Here is a 19840-nt window from a genome sequence, read left to right on the forward strand (position 1 = left end):
ATGTATCTATGTTCTTGTTAGGCTCGTATGGAATCAAGATGCTTGATCACAACAAACACTATCTTGTTAGGAATAACCATTTTTTTTAGAGTGTGTCAGTGGAAGATTATAGTAAATTAAGCTTAAAGTTGCTTGTTTATGATACTATTCAGTAAAGTAACGTCAGCATCTATCCAAAAACACTGACGTATAACTTTCAAGAAGGAGCTGTTCTCCGCATTAATATAATGCATACATTATACTATGAGTCGCGTTAGTAACTGATGTCAAAAATGGTAAATTCCCCTCCCTCATCCACGAAATCGTGCATAGGGAGCCGGCCGCAGATTTAACACGTATTTTAAGTTTAGGATCAAAGTTTATTTGAATACGACTATAAAATTTTAAATAAACTGCAGTTTTTGATTAAAAAAAAGAAACAAATGTTTTTCCTTTATAATATTAGTATAGAGTATAAATATGAACGCATATGGATATTCAAAATACCTCCACGAAAACCTAAACGGTTCAATCCGTATGCAAGTTAGTGGTATCATAAATGTCAAGACAATGTAGCCGGATAAAAGAAAATGGCCACTCTATATTGTCTTTTACGACCTCCTTTGAGAGGTTTACTCCACTGAATTGGATGACAAACCGACAATTGGGTCATGATTATGTGCTTTAAACATGTGGTTATGTAGTAATCCCTTCTGAAAGTAATTGAGCTGTCGTACTTGATCGAGAAGAGAAATTCAATAGGTTTTTATCCATAAAATTTTACTCTTGACTTAACACGTTCTCTTAAAAACTTATATTTCTTGTACTAAACGTATGCACTATTAAACGATGGTATTGAATACGAGTATTATTTATCTAATCAAAGCCTATAACACAATTTTAAATCTTATTTGCTATTAATTGAATCAAAAACCTCTTTCGAAAAGGCACGTCTGCGTCGAGATGCTTCTTGAATCTATATATTTTCTCTAACGTTTACTATAAATGTATAAATTAATTTATAACTGTTTAAATTTAATCATTCGTTATATTAAATTCGTCAATTAACAAAGTTTGTCTTCGTGTCCACTTGACGACACCCATCTAGTGTATTTAAGTAAGTGTCTTAAGGGTTCGGCTTAATTATCTGGCTTCCAGATGCTTGTATAACTATAGGGCTTTTTAGTAGCTTTATTTTCTTTAAACTAACATAGTCTTGATCTTGATTGAATTAGATGTAGAACTTTTATTTAACAACATACAGAAATCGACTAATATTAAAGCATCAAAAACCACTCCACTTTAGTAGAGTCTATCGAACATGCGGTTAGTCACTTCATTCAATTGAGCAGTTGACAGTTATATTAATATTTAACGTCATTAACTTTATTAACCTTAATGCGAAAAAGTTTGTGAGCTAGGAAAATTCCGCGGATGAGATGTGCGGGTTTTCACTGTTTTTGGACATAATGCACTGCATGCAATAATGGCTGTATGAGAATTCTGTATGTTCTAAGTTTTGTGCACAAGCCCCAGAGCTCGTTATTATACGCTTTTAGCAATTTTACTTCAATATTTTTGACATTTTGTTTCAAAATAATGACGCCTATTATGTTATTTAGGATGTAAAGGGTGTAATTTAAACAGTAATTTAAAAACAATCCCGATTTAAACGTTTATTAAGCGCCCTGTACCATGAACAGTGTGGAGTCTACCAATCTGCACTGGGCCAGCGTGGTGGACTATAGCATTATCCTTTTCTTATTGTGGGAGGAGATCCGTGCCCTGGTAATAGATTGATATGATGGTGATGAGTCATAGACATCTGTTATATATGCTGCTTAAATGATGCGATATAGGAAATTACATTTATCGTGGAATGGTTCGACAGATCTTATTCAGGTCCATTTCTCGTATGCACTATAAAAAGAAAGAGTTCATCACAGACAATTCAGACAACCAGCATTCTGACCCGCTTGCATCGCCAATGTTTTCAATTGCATCCTTCACCCTTCTTCCACACCGCGTCAATTCACATAGCCTTGAGTTTAAATCCTCCACCACATGTCTGTAGTAGGTTTTCGAGGCATGTATCGTTTTTGATAATATATCCTCATACATTCACTGAGTGTTTAGTGATTCAAAGTTTAAGCTACGCTCATCTGCTTGACATAGTTGCGATTTGTTTAATGGTGTTATCAAGGAATTTGTTGACGATGTCGGTTGGTCTATTGTTTTAGCCGGTTAAATTTGTTGTTGGTCTTTGTTAGACCAGGTCGCATTTGAAACACTAAGCTTTTGGTTTAAGTTAGCGAACGTAGTTATTACCATCACCTTTCAATTATGTAGGCCTATATTTATGAACGCTTCATAAGTGCCTGTGATAGGTCTACGTTAATAAAGAAGTTTTGAATTCCAATCTCGGTAGTGGATTAGGTTAGGTTAGGTTACTGTTATATATGTATATATATATATATATATACATATATAACAATTATATTATTTAGTTATCTTTATATATATATTTCTTGTGTGCGTGTGTATGTCACTGAACTCCTCCTAGACGGCTGCACCGATTTTAATGAATTTTTTGGTATACGTTTGGGTGGCACCCTGGATGGTTTAGATTCTTAAATTAGCCCGACAGATGGCGCTGGTGTCCGCTATTATATATATATATATATATATGTGTTGTATTATTTATTAAGAATTATTGTATTAAATCCCATCATATCAGCATTCTATTTAAAAAATCTGTAAAACTGGGTCAGCCAATCTCTCCAAATAGGTATAACCGAGCTTATCGCAGTTGCTCAGCTCTCTGTACGGTGTATTAAAATATATAAACAGATTATGGATTCATAAAACTCGACAACCCGACATAGGTAGAGCGCGGTCGTTTACGATGTCAGGGGTGAATTATTATATGGGGCGTTTATTATAATATATTAAGCGATACAGAAATTAATTGAGCATACAAATTTATAACATAATTTTAGATAATCCTGTATCTTCTGCTCCGATTTGATAAGCCTTTACCAAATCCGGACCAATATTTAAATGCGTGAGTCTGTCTGTTTATTTCTTGTTTGTTTATTACCTATGTTCGGCTCCACCGTTAAACCATACCTGGTGGCATTTAGTACAAATTAATTAATTTATTTTAAATCTTGTTACTTTGGCATATTATTTATGGATAGCTATAAAACAAATAAATAAAATATGACATTAAACAGGACATGATATCAATAAAGTGTACTGTAGTGGTACTCTGCGAATATTGAAATAAAGGTCATTTAATAGTCTCAGAGTAGCACAACAATTCACGGAACAACCACCATGGAATTGATCCACTTGAGCCATGCTTTCCAAGAGGGCGTTGAATGACGCTAATGAACGCGATGCTTCGTGCAACAGTGCTAAAAGAAGGGACCACGAACAATTTGACTTCGACGGCCGAGTGGCGAAGTGGGCAGCGACCCTGCTTTCTGAGTCCAAGGCCGTGGGTTCTATTCCCACAAGTGGAAAATGTTCGTGTGATGGACATTAATGTTTTTTTAGTGTCTGGGTGTTTGTAATATTTATGTATATTATTCATAAAATATTTAACAGTCATCTTAGTACCCATAACACAAGCTACGCTTACTTTGAGGCTAGTTGGCAATGTGTGCATTGTCGTAGTATATTTATTTATTTATTTATAAAAAAAAAAATTTTCGTGGACGTAGGTTATTTGCTTTAGAAGCCCCTCCACAATACCTACTGTTGGTTATGAATAGCTCGCACATACAGCTTGCACACAGCGTATGAACATCGGATGAGACATTAAATGCAGAAGCTATCTCAAGCTATCTCAAAATATAATTGAAACGGTTTAAAACTACACCTGATTTTCTTAACAATAGTACACAACATAAAAATATGCCATATGGCAAGAAAACGCGGACGAAATCGCGGGCGACAGCTAGTAATATATAAAATCGTGGTGCTAGCAAAATAATTGGAAGTTTCTAATAAATCATATTTCGGCTCATTCCTTTATAATTTATCACCAGTCATTAGCGTTTGCTAATTGCCAATTGTGGAATTTCTTTGAAAATTATTTTCCACATTCCATTGCCATTTAATTGAATTTATTATTTTATTGATTAAAGTGAAAATTTCATTACTTAGTTGGTATTTAATAGGTTCTATTAATGCATCTAATAAATAATAAATAACTGCACAAACATACACATAGTTTTACAATATGGACATACAAAATTGCATTGATTTTATATGTTACTAATCTAAAATACACTTTAACTTTGACTTTAACTTTTCTCTTTTACTCTAAGAATTCCATGTAAGATTAGATTTGTGTTAGTTATGGCACGTAAAATTATGAGTGCCACGAGATAAATATCTCTACCCGTTACTCTTTTTTCTGTAGTGATAGACGAGATAGAGAGATAACTTTCTAGCTCTGTGCATGTTAGGCCTAATAGTTCTCGTATTGAGAAGGATGTCTGCCTATCCAGATATAATATCAAATGCCTATGAAAGGTTATCGCTTTCTTAAAAACTCGCAATACTAACATGGAAGACGGATCGCTTTACAACTTTGCCGGCAGGGTCGTGTTATCGACTTTAACTATCACAGAAGAAGTTTTTCGAACTTTTATCGTACATCTTTTGACTCCATACTTAGCACAGATTAATTCAATACTATCTGTGCCTACTCCCACGTTATACTTATGGCTATTTATTTTTATTCCACTACAAGTTTGGCGTGTACTATACTTTTACCTATATATATTTTTTTTACTACTTTATTACTTTACTACAAGTTAGCCCTGTACTTATTTTCCTTGGCGGTAAGTGATGAGACAGTCTGAGATGGTAGCAGGCCAATCCGTTTGGGGTAAGGTTCTCCTCAATGGGTTTCTACGCTGCGTCGTATCGGAACGCTAAATCTATTAACTCCCTGTTTTTTTTTATATTCCTAAAACATAGCTTGCGCAAAAAAGTTATGAAAGGACGAACGATATAATACTTCAGAAAAATTACGTAAATTGTGTATAATATGTTATATATGCGCATTTTTACATTTATAACATCAGTTGTATTAATAGGTCATGTAAAAGTATTCGCAGATGAGATATTCTGTGCAGTATATGATGATCCATTGAACCCCTATAGCCAATCGAGCGTTGGTTTCCAGAGGTCGTCTCAAGTGACATTAACTAACTATTCTTAATGTAAAGTAATTAATAGATTTGCTGTGTGGTGACGGCAAATCAGAATACATTCGTCACCATCCCTCCTTTTCCCGCGGGTGTCGTGCGAGGCGACTAATGGAATATAACGGAGAAGGGCAAGTAGTGTATTTTATGAAAATGAAAAAAAAATTAAAAAGAATTTATTTGTTATCTCAATTTCATTACAAAACAATAGACTAAGACCTCCATTTAAGTTTGTAAAAATCCTGTATTTCGAGGACTCGCTCTTTCCGATACATAGGTTACACATAAACTGATAACATGACTTAACCAATTTATTACATTTTATAATTTTATACTATTTATTGTTTAATGTTTAGAATTTTCAAAATCAATCATGCAAGCATGCAAATATGTGAGTGGGTGTGTGTGTGTGTGTGTGTGTGTGTGTGTGTGTTTGTATTTGCATTTGTGAGTGTGTGTGCGTGTGTCTATGTGTGCTTTTATTTTATAATCAGGAAGAGTTTTATACTACTACTATGCGATCACCAACCTGCCAGCCCACCTATCTGCCCAGTGTGGTGGTTATGGGCAAACCCAACCGTTGGGTGAGCCCAGCAGTGGACTGTTATATGCTATTGATAGTTCAATTATCAAAATGTGTGAAATAAACGTTGTGTTCTCTGTTATTTATGTACTTGCACGCTTTCCAATGGCTAAACTGACAATTGTTTTGGTTCTCGTGGGAACCTATGATCAAAAAATATTTACAAACACTTTTTATTATTAAAAATGGAACGTCATGGAGAAATGTAGATCAGTTGATCTACATTTTTCCATGCCTACAATTTTCCACGCCTACTTCTTTTTCTATCTTATTTCAAATAAAATATTTAAACTGCACCCCGAGACCCAACCAGGAATTTATAATTAAATTATATCATGCATAAGTTTCCAGTTATTTATAATTTAATATGTCGAAGCCGAATAATACTTAGTATTTCTTTTACAGCTGAAAGCTCTCGAAAATATATATTTTTCCACAAATAAATAATATAATACTGATTATATTTACATGTCAAAATTTTATTATAAATATATGGCATGCATAGTCATCCCGTGGTAGGGTACATATCGATAATATAAATATAACAATAAACACACACACTCACGCACACACATGCGCGCACAAGCACGCACGCTAACACACACACTCGCAAACACACACATACACACATATACACACACACATGCTTGCACAAGCACGCACACACACACGCATTTACACACACACAAAACACATGCATATAAAATACACTAAATCTAGTGGAACATTTGTATAATTAGTGTACTACTCGGAGGTGGGCGGTGGTACATGCAGCACAGTTTTTACTATTGCCATCCTTAAAGATTTCTTTACTTATTTTTTATTTATTATTATATTATCTTCAATGATTCGAAAGAAATATTATAGTGCAGGAGGGCACATGTGACAAAGACTCTTTCTTCGTCACATGTGTCCTCCCCAGCCCGCAGGCGACTGGTAGGAACACCGTGAAGTTTAAGTCGGTACAAGTCCGACATAATCACAGTGCCTCCCCTAGGATTTCCCCAGGTAAAAAAAAATGTATGCTCAGCGAAGTGTAGCGCTGTGTAAAAGTTATGGTATAAAACTTCCTAACAGAATTTACTATCTGCTTGGTGCGTAAATTCACAAAAAAAAAACAACCTTTTGTCACCATTAGGTATTTTTTTTACTTTCTAATGCGGTTTATACTTTTTCATCATCTACCCATTCAAAAGAATATTTGAAATGGTTATATCAAATCAGAATTACAGTTCAGGACCTCTGATTCAAAAAAAAGGCAATAGGGTTTATTAAGGGTAAATACCCTTTTGGGTTTACCTACTTGCATTCATAAACCGCCTGTATTGAAAGGGTAGCCAATAATGTATTCTACTTTATTTGCGAATATGTGATTTTTAGTACACATTGAGGTTTTATGGGCAGGGTATATATTAGACTCTATGAAATAAAATCAATTCAAATTTATTTCCATAAAGAGAAATAAATTTGAAATACCCGACAGAACGTCACGTCGCGTGGGCTATATTATGCCGGGTGACAATTAGAATTCCACCAGTATTTAGTTGATATTTTAAGCACGTTTGTGGTAATATAAATCATAAATAAAGAGGTTGTTTAAACGAAGCGTTTCATGCGACAGTAGATTCGCACGTTTGGCTAAATTAAGTCAGACAATCGGTTGCAGCTTGTTTACGGTTGCAATCGATATAATTTTGATATTTATTTAAATTATGTATATATTTGTATGTGTACATTCTGGTATTTATGTATATATTACAACACTCTTGGAACTATCCCGTTCTCTTGCTATAAGTCCTGTATACAAAGGTTGCCTGTCATTGTGTTTTACTGTAATCTTTTACTGTTTGTTTTCCTATACGTACAACAAAGAGTTTCTTCTTCTTCTTAAAAATTAATATTTAAACGTAGTTTATACTGTGACGACTCAAAGTATGTATAAAACACTAGCTGTGCCCCTCGTCGTGCCCCGCGTATATTTTAGTATGTAACCGTAGCGTTAATAAAATGTGTAAGCTTCAACTTCTCGGATTTAAAAGTATTCTTCTTTTTCTCCAGGGTGCAAACTACACAATTTTTTATAGCAATAATTGACAGACCCAGCAGATGGTCATCCTTATGGTAAGTGGAATATTATCGCCTATAAAAAAAAGCAACACTTCACAGGGCATGCACGGAGCACGTCCTGCAGCATGCCGCCCTGTGTCCATCAATTTGAGGCAAAGGTGTTAAGTCTCTTGTGCCTGTAATTACACCGGCAACCAGACCGGGATACAGCATCGCAACCAGAGTACTTCCGGTCTCTGGTTCGTGGTCGAGCTCTGTCACAAAAAATACTCTACTACTACGGTGTTCAATTACGATAAGATTGGTTCAGCGGCCAAACATATGTAAGATCTATTAACAAAACAATTACTGTCTATATGAATCCCATAGAAACCATTCCTTTTCTCGGATGAATGAATGAATCTTTAGTCTGTCTCCGGGATGCGAGCTATATCCGTGCCCAATTTCATTAAGATCGATAAAGCAGTTGAGTCGGACCTAGATAAAAAATAAACAGACACAATTTTAACGCTAGGAAAACACAAGTTCAGTTTTGTATTGTTTATATTCCGATAAGTGTATTTACTGTTTTCAAAATACTTACTGCCCGTAATTATCTTTGTCTAACCATAGCTGACCAGTAGGGCTAGCATCCGCGCCACGAGATTTTTATCTTTACCGCGCGTCTTGAATTTTTTCTATCGAGATAGACGTTATAATGGGTAGCCATGAGTCCTTCTCGTGGCGTGCATGCTAGCCCTACATGAGGAAATCTTGAGGTAATCTCGTAGAGGTACCAGAAGCTTACACGCTACTTTGATTAGATCAGCAAAACACGCGACTGAATATGGACGGAATAAAATGAACTGGTGGCACATCGATTTCTCTCGAGTCGAAAACGCCTCATCTGTACGAGCTCTTAAAACTTCACGTAGGTAATTCTAAATGAAGTGACGTGCTACAATTACCCTGGGAACTGAATGTCACAAGCATGGATTACTTGCTAAATTAACAAAAGCAATATATTATCTCTTGCGCCACAGAATACCTAGCTAGGGGTGTACTTATATAGTAAAAACTGAATGTTTGTTAGGTTGTACTACTTTCAAGCAGCAATGTATTAATAGGCGGTCTTTCAAATACAGATTTGCTAGGTGTAGGTAATTTAATTTCATCGATATTCAATAATTATATATCCCAATGGATGCCCTTCACTGCAATCTCTAAGTAAGTGATAATGCAGTTTTAGGTGGTATCAGCCGATTAGTAGGATAGCGTAACCGCTATCCGCCATCCGCTGTAATCGGCTTCGTTTCAAAATCACTTCGTGTCAGTACTTTGTCAGTACGATCGTAACTGGCCACCGCCTAAGCCTACAAGAGAATACCAAAAAAATTTTGAAATTAGAATTTCCCACGAACCACAAACCAAACCTCCGGTAAATACCCCAATACCGCACTGTGTATAACTGAAAAGAAGTTGCTGCATTACCGAGAGTTGCAAGATTAGGCAATACTCATCTAGTAATATTATAAGTAAAAAAAGTAATAGAGATATGGACCTCTGCTTAAAGTTCAGACTTATCGAATGGTTGGAATAAGATTCGAACATACAGCTTTAAGTCAGCGGATGACGTTAAAAATTGGAAGACTGCCATCTCCGCGTTTACGACTCATAAATTTGGTCCTATGGCGAGTTTAGCCAATATGAATTTGGGGTAAGGATATCTTTCCCCAGTGGATTATTTAAATTGAATTAATGCCATTAAGATGAATCAGATTTCCATAAAGGTGTTCAGCAATTTTGCGATAGTAGGGTTGTTTCTACATTTAGGTTTTTAGTTTATGTTATTAATATTCTAATTTATGTCTTCATGTGGCATGGTAACATATACACTTGATAAGGACAGAGTACACCAGCTGATTTCACATCAATTTTGCCATTTAATTTTGTTATTTGCATTAAGTTTTGATTTTTGTAACGTACAAGAATTGTGTTGTACATTTCCGTTTCAAAATTTTATGAAATTTGTTTTCCCAGTGTGCCACCGAAAGTGCCGTCGTTAAGAAGTCGGTCTTTTTGATAATACACCCTACAAACCTATTGGAGCAGCGCGGTGGGTTTCTTTCTACGGCAAATAAAAAAAAAAAATTGATTATTAAATTTATAGTTTGGTTATAAGAAGCATCCTATATCGTGCGTAAGCGGCGCGGTGCGGCGGCTGTATTCATTCTATTAATTGTGGACGTTTCATGCAGCAGACAAAAATATTCTATGATAATCGGATCTTTTGATCAGCTGCTTCCAAATATCTAAATGCAGAAATTTATGTTTTAATTTACTATGATAACTGTAGTAAACTTCAGTTATTTTTATAATTGCTTAGAGTTAGTGTAGATATAATAAAAAGGCTGTCGTTGGTCGACGTTAAAAAGTCACTGTGTATTTCTTGATTAAGTATTCCTTGATTCATATGTGAGGCATAAAAGCTGTCGATATCTCACTCGGATATACATTTTTGCCTCGGTCCGAATCGGGGTCAATAACGTGTTCTAGTTACTAACATTTCAAATGCTTTCGGTTTGAAGTTTTTATAGACTCGGAGACGGAGGCCAAATTTTTCTATGATGATTTACATGTTTGCCTACGGCTCTTAGTTAGTTAGCAGCGGTTAGTTTGTGCCAAAAAGAGCAATGGTCGATGGCCGATTCAATTAACCAAATTCATGAAGTTAACGGTAATCATCATAAATTTTATAATTTTAAAATGCTTATAAAAATTTTGAAAAACACGATGTGAACTTGCGACTCTCTGACAATCTCGGCCTTAGCGCTTTTCCACTAAGCTACGGCTCTCCTAATAATATAACTCCATCTGCTTGAATGTATATAATGTAATACTTGTATACTAATGCAAACTATTAAGGTAAAAGTTTTCGAAGTGTTTTTTATTTATATAAATCGTAGCACAAAGGGACGTACATCTCTTGGACTTTATCCAGTTAATACACGAAACTTCATACCAACACCGTTCGTGTTAACGTTGATAGTTAGTGGCAGGCAATTACACGAAACTTAGAATCTAACGATTCACTTTTAACCGATGGATTCAACTTCTGATATCTACTATTAAATTAAAAGAGGATGAGTTCCGCAGGGTGATTACGTATCTCGCGACAGTTTTGTTTACTTATTGTATGGAAAAGTGACGTTTGACAGCAGTGATTGCAAGATTTACGCCTGTCGCAAGCCTATCGCGAGATACGTAATCACCCTGCCGAATTGGCTAGCTAACGTTGATATTATGAAAATTAAGCTTAATTTGCTATACTTCGCGAAAAGCAGGAGAAGTTACCTCAGGAGATGTTGACTTTACAATGAATCATTGTAAAGTCAACATCTCCTGAGTATGCTCCGGTTTTCGAGCGAAACGTGCGTAGAGGGTACATTGCCGAAGATCTGTTTGGTGTGGAGTATAAGGATTGAAGAAATTACAAATTACACCATACAGATTCTCCTGCTTTACGCGGAGAATCTGTATGGTGTAATTTAAAAAGCTATTAAGCTTAATTTTCATAATATATCATGGATTACCGCAAAGTAACGCCTGCTTTTATCCAATAGCTAACATTCATCATCATCACCATCATCATTAACACCTCGGTACCGGTCTACTACAGGACACGGTCTCCTCTCAAAATGAGAAAGAAGGGTTTAGGCCGCAGGAAACCACCTCGCCAAGTGCGGATTATTAGACTTCACCCGCTTATTATGGAGAACTCTCAGGCATGTTTTTTGGTCACTGTTTATTTAAGTGATATATTTATAATCGCTGCATACACACAAATACGAATGACGTGCGTGCCGAAGATCGAACTCGGTCCCCAAAAAGCCAAAATGAAATGAGTAAAATGCACATTCTATTCGGTTTTGTTTCCATGACTCAAAAGCTCCGGAATATTTGTGTTTCGCTAAACAGATAAAGTTCAAATTGACATGGAAAATTAATTTATTTGAAGTAGGCCTTACTTACTTGAAATAAATTAATTTTAAATCTCAATTTGAATTTTATCTACTTTATAAAGGCACGGTCAAGTGTGTTTGTGTGAAGAAGACGACGAGAAAATTATCAGTTGCTTTTTCAAACATCAATATAAACGTTTTACAATTTAACATTAATTGTTATCTCTTGTATGAGATAAAAACGCAGACGATTGCTTCATCGTACCAATTATATAGTAATCTTATCATAATAAATGAATTTCAAACTTCATATGTTAAGCTAATGAAAATTCCGAATTTTCGGAAAGCGCTGAAATCCTAGTCGTTAAGACTTCTGCCTTTGTTTCCAGGGACCTATATCTTTTCGGACCTATATCTTTCTTATCTTATGTGCGTTTTAATCAATTCCATATAATGCTTTAACGGTGAAAGGAGGTTTAACATAGGAAACCTGCATGCCGAGGAGTTCTTCACGATGTTTTCAAAGGCTCTACCAATCCGCACTTAGCCTCCTTAGTCTAAACTCTTCTCATTTTGAGAGATTCTTAGTAGTGAGAAATCGGCCGTAATGGGTTGATAATATTTATGATCTTGCTTACATGCAGTGTTAGATATTATAAATATATATCGAAGCTGCTTGAAGTATATCACTTCCAAGAACTGTTTTGAAGTTTTAATGCAGGTATTCTTATTTCAAAAATTTATAGTGGGTTCAAGTTTTATTTTATGCGTATCTTTAGAGGCGGTAATGTCTCTATAATTTTAATGACTACGTAGGCAGCTGAACGGCGTTTACCCGTTGGTGTAGACCTTGCCTCTCAAAGAAGTACTAAGTATATTTTTTGTAAAATATGAAGAAATAGACTGAGCTTCATATTTAAATAACACTCCGCATTTCTATTTGTGAAGCTTTAAAAGCAATTTCATAAATTAAAAAGTGTTCACTTAGAAAGATTACTAGGTAGAATTTGTCACAAATAACTATGATGTGTCTGAAACTTTTTTAGTAAGAATTCGATTTTTAAACTTAAACTTTTTTTATACTGACTAAAATGGCAAAATGGTGATGGCGAATGATGACCCCATTTTCACGGCGCAATATTTGCAATTTAATAAATTACTAGCTACACTTTTAAGAGAGATTCGCGTTTTGAGTTTTATTTAATAAGATTTACGCATACTACTTAAAGTAATGTAAGAATATAAATTGCTATTTCAGTGAAATATAATATTGGCTTTTTAAAGGCAGGTCAGCATTTACACTTGGTATTTTAAGAATAAGTGGTACTATAATCCGCTGATTAAAATGTGTCGCTTTTACATTGAGTTCGCAAATTTAACTTATGTTTTCCATCATAGGTGACCAACTTTTTGTAGAAAATTTATAAAGGAATTGTAAAAGATATTATAATATAACTTTGTTTGAAAGGATTAGCTTCGAGTAGTTATTCCTATAACCTTGATTCAGTTTTATGTAGACTCATAATTTGAATCAAAATTTACTGTTTTAAGACTAAGTAACAATTTAAAGTGGTTTTATTTGCCTAAAAATAATAATAAATTTTGAATATTTTTTTTACACATTTTATATGGTTTAAAAAAAATTTTAAGTTAAAAATAATTAAGAAAAAACTACAGCTTACCTTAAACATATTCGACGAAAGCAGGAACAACTACGAAGTTCGTACGACCTACGAAAAGTAACTAGTTATAATAAGTATTATATTACGGGGATTATTGAATTTATTGCTTTAGAGCCTCTCGTATGGAGGTTGTATAGTTTTTTTAGTATCGTATCATTATCGGTGCGTCGCGAGTCACATGGCGTCGCGGTGCGAGCGGTTCGGAGGCGCGACGCGGTCTGCAGGCATGGCTCCGCCCGCCCGCCCAAAGCTAACAACGTGCACTTTGTATGGGCTTACGAAAATTTGCCAATCTACGACGTCGTACTCGTTTTTGCTATTCATAACGTTTCATTACTTGTACCTACGTCATATTATATACTTTTAAGATAAATTTTTTTATTAAAATTTTTAACCAACACTCCAAAAGAAACATCAAATATTGTATATTTGAGAGGAACTTATATTTTACATAAACTGTTAGTTACTCCGTTTTAAAAAGTATCCTACGTCCGCTTTTGGTGAATCCTCCAGGATCAACACCATGGTGCTGTAGCATTAACGGCCGAGTGGCACAGTGGGCTGCTTTCTGAGAACAAGGTCGTGGGTTCGATTCTCACAACTGGAAAATGTTTGTGTGATGAACATGAATGTTTTTCAGTGTCTGGGTGTTTATCTGTATATTATAACTTATAAGTATTTATGTGTATTATATTCATTAAAAAATATTCATCAGCTATCTCAGTACCCATAACACAATCTACGCTTACTTAAAAAATAAGTACAAAACCAGCTGTTAAGGACTGACAAAAAGACACAATAATTTAAAGCATTAGTCACGTCATATGCTACGTGGCGTACGAGAACCGTAATTTAATTGGCACTAAGTCAAAGCATTTAGTCATCGATTGCCGTAAAAGATACTAGTTTTTTCAAAAAGAAAAAATTCAGAGGCTTCTACCAAAAAGGGATAAAAAATAAACTAAACACAAATTTACAAATTTTGTCAATAATTTTATTTGTCTTTTTTTCACGCAGCAAAATAGCAAACGTGCTGTTTTGCATGCAGACAAACGTAAAGGGTAAGAATTTTAAACTAAATAACTCTTACTGCTACACAGGAGGTATTTCAATTGGTGAATTCAAGTTATAACTTTCAACTTGGTAGAATATAAATATTTAAATTTGATAGGGAGTTTCTTGCTTTCACGCAGCGACATAAGCACTCCGATCATTAATAGCGATTTAGGGATACAGATGGTATGGTACAGAAGCGGTGATACCCCAGTGGTTAGGAGTTCGGCTTCACTTTCGGGGGTTCGAATTCGAATCCCAGCACGCACCTGAAACTTTTCTAACTTATGTGCGTTTTAAACCTTCATGCCTGAAAGCTCTAAATTATGTTCTCAAAGGAGTAAAGTCCACCAATCCGCACTGGGCCAGCTTGGTAGACGGCCATAACCCCTTCTCATTGTGGGAGGAAACCCTTGCCCTGTAGTGGGCCCGTAATGGATTGATATAATGATGACACGCCGTAAAAGCCGAGGTCAAATCATGCAAGGTACCTAGAACTTTTCTCACGTCTGCACTATTTCAATGGCGAAATGAAACATGGGTAGATAAAAGTGGTATTGTATTGACTTCTGTTACGCAGTTCTAGTTTATTTCTGTATTTTATGTGGGAGGTTGAGTTGTGAAAGGTGCATAACTTTCTTTCACCATAAAGTTTTTTTTGTTTCTTGCGAATCATTATAATTTACTAGCTGTTGCCCGCGACTTCGTCTGCGTTTGATTTTGTTTTTTGATGTGGCATTAAATTTAGTTGTAGTTCTTATAAAAATTAAAGTATTCAGTATCGCTAAGCCTTAAATGAGGGGTTTGATGCTGTCCGCTGAGGAATTCTGTCCTCCATCTCCAGCCACAGTTTGAGCAAAATTAAACTCACCTCTATAGTACAAAAATAATTATTTAAATCGGTTATAATTTGTCGGAGTTATGGTGTAAAATCGTCAAACACTCATCCTCTCTCCCAGAGGAACCGAGCTTAATGTCGGGATAAAAAGTATCCTATATTACTTCTAATACTTCCAAGAATATGTGTACGAAGTTACATGAGGATTGGTTAAATAGTTTTTGCATGAAAGCGTAACAAACAAACTTACATTGACATTTATAATATTAGTAGGGATGGTAGCTCTTATAACAAACAACACTCCTTTGCAATTTGGTGTTATAAAACTACCTTCTATAGCCTTATTTCAGCTTTGTCAAGCAATCCGGACTGCACTATTGGATTATAATATTTGGAGTATTTTTTAATTATTCTTATTGTAATATTAGTTTTGTTTCAGTTTTGTATTTTTATTATAGTTTGTACTATCGGTCATTTTGTAGTAAACCAGACCCGCGGGGAGTAATAAACCAATTTTGGCACTAAACGGTTGTTTGTTTTCTCCGCCATTACCTACAGACCAGTGGCGTGCATTTCATACATGCACAAAAGCACTGCATACCCAAATTATTTTATATAAGTCGTATTGGAGGGGAATTTTTCCATTTTATGCCATGTACCGGCTTTATGCATACCCTGGTCGAAAACCCTGAGCACGCCTTCTTATTTGCTTACGGAGATACCATTCTTTATTTCCGCAAAGTAAAGCCTATCGAATATTAATTAACAATTTCGGCCTACAACATCATTATTGCGTTTTGTCGGCTACACAAATAGGTACATTGGCATTTGGCTCGTTTGGTTAATTGAAATCTCGTATCGTTGATGAAATTTAATTACTATGTCTAGCGCAGTCTCCTTTTAATTTAAATCCTTGTTATGATTTTCGTTAGACAAAGCTATTCCAAAGTTTATATTTATGACGTATCGTGGATGTCTACATCTTGGGAAAGGTTAAACGAAAGTGTTTAAAACGAAACGCTTGCATGTTTGTTATTGGTATTTGTTAATTAGCTATCCTAGCTAGTTAAGAATATACAATTTACATCCTACGTCTTATATAAAAACAACATTGCTCCTTAGAGCAAATTATCCCTGACCGTCATGCTAAACGTTGCAATTTTAGGATATATAATACTCCATCCATACATAAAATGAATACATTTAATTGCAAAAAAAGTAGTGAATAATTATTTACAAAGTGTAAACTATCTTGAAACAGAGGACTTACTGTAGGGTATTTACTGATTTTTTTTAGGATTCATATCAAGGCAATCACACACACTCACGCACACGCACACGCAAACACCTCACACACGTACAGGTACTCACACACACGCCCACAAATAAAGTAAATTAGTTATTTAAAAATGCACTGATTTTGTTATTTTAGTACTTAATCAATATTAAGGACGGTAGGTCGCTGATGCCTATAGCACAGGGTTACCTAAATTAGGCAGCAGAGACCGTCCATACTTATTGCTTTGTATTACTAAATGTAATCATGTTGCCACAATAAATTATATATTTTTTTAAATGTTATTCAGAAATAACTGCCTTAATAATAATTAAGCTGTTACTATTATTCAAAGACGCATTTTAATACGTTTGCCTATTTACCGATAGAAATACTTTATCGATAGCAATACTAAATAGATTTCAAGGATTCTTTTAGAGGTACAGGACACTTGAAAAAAGCCACCAAAGAAAATAAGCACACTAATACATTTTTGAAAAACTTTAGTTATTATTTTTTTATTTTTATTTTATTTTATAAATCTGCAATCAGTCGCGAGACTATAATCAGATGTGCTGGGTGAGTTATTGGCATTTACAGACGAGGGAGCCATCGCTCAACCGTCCGTCAATTGTCGAGCACATCAGCTCGTTTTAGGCGTTTCATACGTGGAGCTACTTATAGTGAGCTAGCAAGATGGTTGGGGTGTTTAGCTAGGCGTTCTTTGTGTTTTTTACAGAACTTGCCGATTTCCTCAAATACCGTTGGCATTTCGAGATACTGATGAATCTCGTCGTTGCGTGCGAACCAGGGAGCATCAGTGATTACCCGCAGAATTTTGTTTTGGACCCTTTGGATGCGCATCATGTTAGACTTACTGCAGATACCCCACAGCTGTATGCCGTAAAGCCAGATGGGTTTGAGCGTTGCGCAATATACGAGCAATTTGTTATTGAGCCTCAGCGCAGACTGCCGGCCAAGCAGCCAGAGCAAATTTCGGAATCTGAAATTGAGTTCATCTCTTTTGTGATCGATGTGGTATTTCCAGGTCAAGCACCGGTCCAGACGGAAGCCCAGGTACTTGACACAAGTAGTTGGAGGTAGGTCTTCGTTTCCTAGCTTAACAGGTGGACAATCACCTTCTTTACAAACACCAAACACTTTAGTGATGCAGGAAAAAATCAATACGACGTGAATAAAAACGTAGAAAAGATGTAAGTACAGAGAACCCTTCTTGGTTAGGTAAAAGTGAGTTATGATAACATAAAATCAATAGCACAATATTGTTAACCTGAAAATTATATAATCTGACCTTTAAAGCCATAATTAAATCCTTTCGGTGACTTATCCTTTAGAAATAAAAAAAAAGTTCGGAATTCAATGACTTGGACATAAGATGCAAAAACTCTTTTGGATAATATTCCATTAACGGGCCCGATTCCTGCTAGCTAATTACGTAAAAACCGCCCCTGTCGGCCAGACAATGGATCTTTTGTCATCGCTTTTGGTATAAAAACCGAGGATTTTGAATGTTTTATACCCATTAGGTTTGATTACATTATGTCAGTGAGGTGTTACTACCTCTAGACTAGTGGTGCACATGTGTGTTCAACTAAGGGAGCACTCCTCAGATTCCCCTGACCCAAGTACCTGTATATAAATATTATTTATTAAAGCCCGTCAGACTGTTCTTGGGCAGCTTGTTAGGCCACCTATAATAGTAATGCAGTCTAAAGTAGATAATTTTCTCTCTGTTGTGATAGAAAAGTGTATCTAGCAGTGGAATATTAATAGTCACAGGACAGTACTTAATATTAGGTACAAACGTACCAACCGCTATTCGAAACTTCAAGTATAGATACCAAGTATACGTAGGAATGGTCTCCAGAAATAGTAGCGAGCACTTATCTGAGTAATATCACTGCGTTTTTTTTTGAGTGGTGAAAGAAACTTTATGGCTACCTCTGAACTTTGGGCAGGATGGAGGTTATGTAAGAATCCCTCCCACTGGTTTTCTTTGTTAGACGTCCGGGGCCACACCAGCAGTGCTGTCTGTCGCAGTGTCGCTGTGTGTGTCTGTCTGCTGCAGTCACTGCTGTTACTGTGTGCGCTAGTAATATCACTGCCTTCTTCAGCCTCTGTTGTCAGGCAGGCTAGTATTTGTTAAGATTACCGGATTATCAGTCTACTGGCTGACGCTAGTCTTCCAAAAGCATTCACAATTCATTTATTTTAAGTAGCAAGCCTCCTTTTGAAGCATAAATCCCTTTTGCAGGGCTAGCACGGACAGAAGATAATAATTATATCCCCCGATTATATCCCCTGCCAAGGGATATAATTAACCTGTCCACCTGCTAAAGCGCGTGAACATGCAATAGGAGAAGTTTACCTCCGTTTATTATTACACATATATGATGTGGATAATATTTCCACTTGTGCGCCAGTGCTCTGAGAGTTTGTAAAGCTGTGGAAGAAGATAAATTTATATCCTTTTCCCGGAGATATAATTGACTCCTGCCCATGTTAGCCGTGCTGTAGTAGTTAACTCAGTCAGCGAGTTAATCAGCTCAATGTCTTTTAGAACATCAATATTTTGATTTAACAACCGTTGCAGTGGTATCTTTGACGGAATGAACATCTCACTGCAATAAAGGCTTTTGTTCTTTTTATATAAAAGAGGTGAAAATATTACTACTAATACTTATTTATTTAACGCCAGCTTTAAGAAACAGTAGTTATTAATTTTTTTAATGAAATTATGATTAGTATCTACTTATTCCTATTTTTCCATTTTCTATATTTTAAATGTACCAGAAAAATAAATACAAAAGAAGTAATGCGTTTACTTGTTTTGTATATTAAGTACTATTGTAGACCTGACTGCCTACAATAGTACTTTATTTAAAAAAAAATAGTGTCTGTTTGTTTGTAGTGTCTCTAGCACTAGGTAATCTACTCTACTACTAGTACACCAGGTAAGTAGTTAAGTCCACAGTCTTGAAATTCCACACATATATAATGTGGGACCCCCACAAAATGACACCTCCCTAGAAAAGAGGTGAACAGCAGGGTAATTCACAAAAGGGTTACCATAGGCGTAAATCTCGCCATCTTAACTGTCAAACGTCACACGAAAAAAACAAAAGTGACGCTTGTTAGCAAAGATTGTAAGATTTACGCCTATGGTAAACCTGTC

The 19840-nt window shown here is 35.5% G+C and overlaps 1 pseudogene; it reads right to left on the minus strand.

Annotated features, from left to right (window-relative positions):
- Positions 1-13535, minus strand: part of LOC120623501 — a 79668-nt pseudogene extending 66133 nt beyond the window's left edge.
- Between the last annotated feature and the right edge of the window lie 6305 nt (positions 13536-19840).

The sequence above is a fragment of the Pararge aegeria genome, chromosome 4, assembly GCF_905163445.1.
Source record: "Pararge aegeria chromosome 4, ilParAegt1.1, whole genome shotgun sequence".
Lineage (NCBI taxonomy): Eukaryota > Metazoa > Arthropoda > Insecta > Lepidoptera > Nymphalidae > Pararge > Pararge aegeria.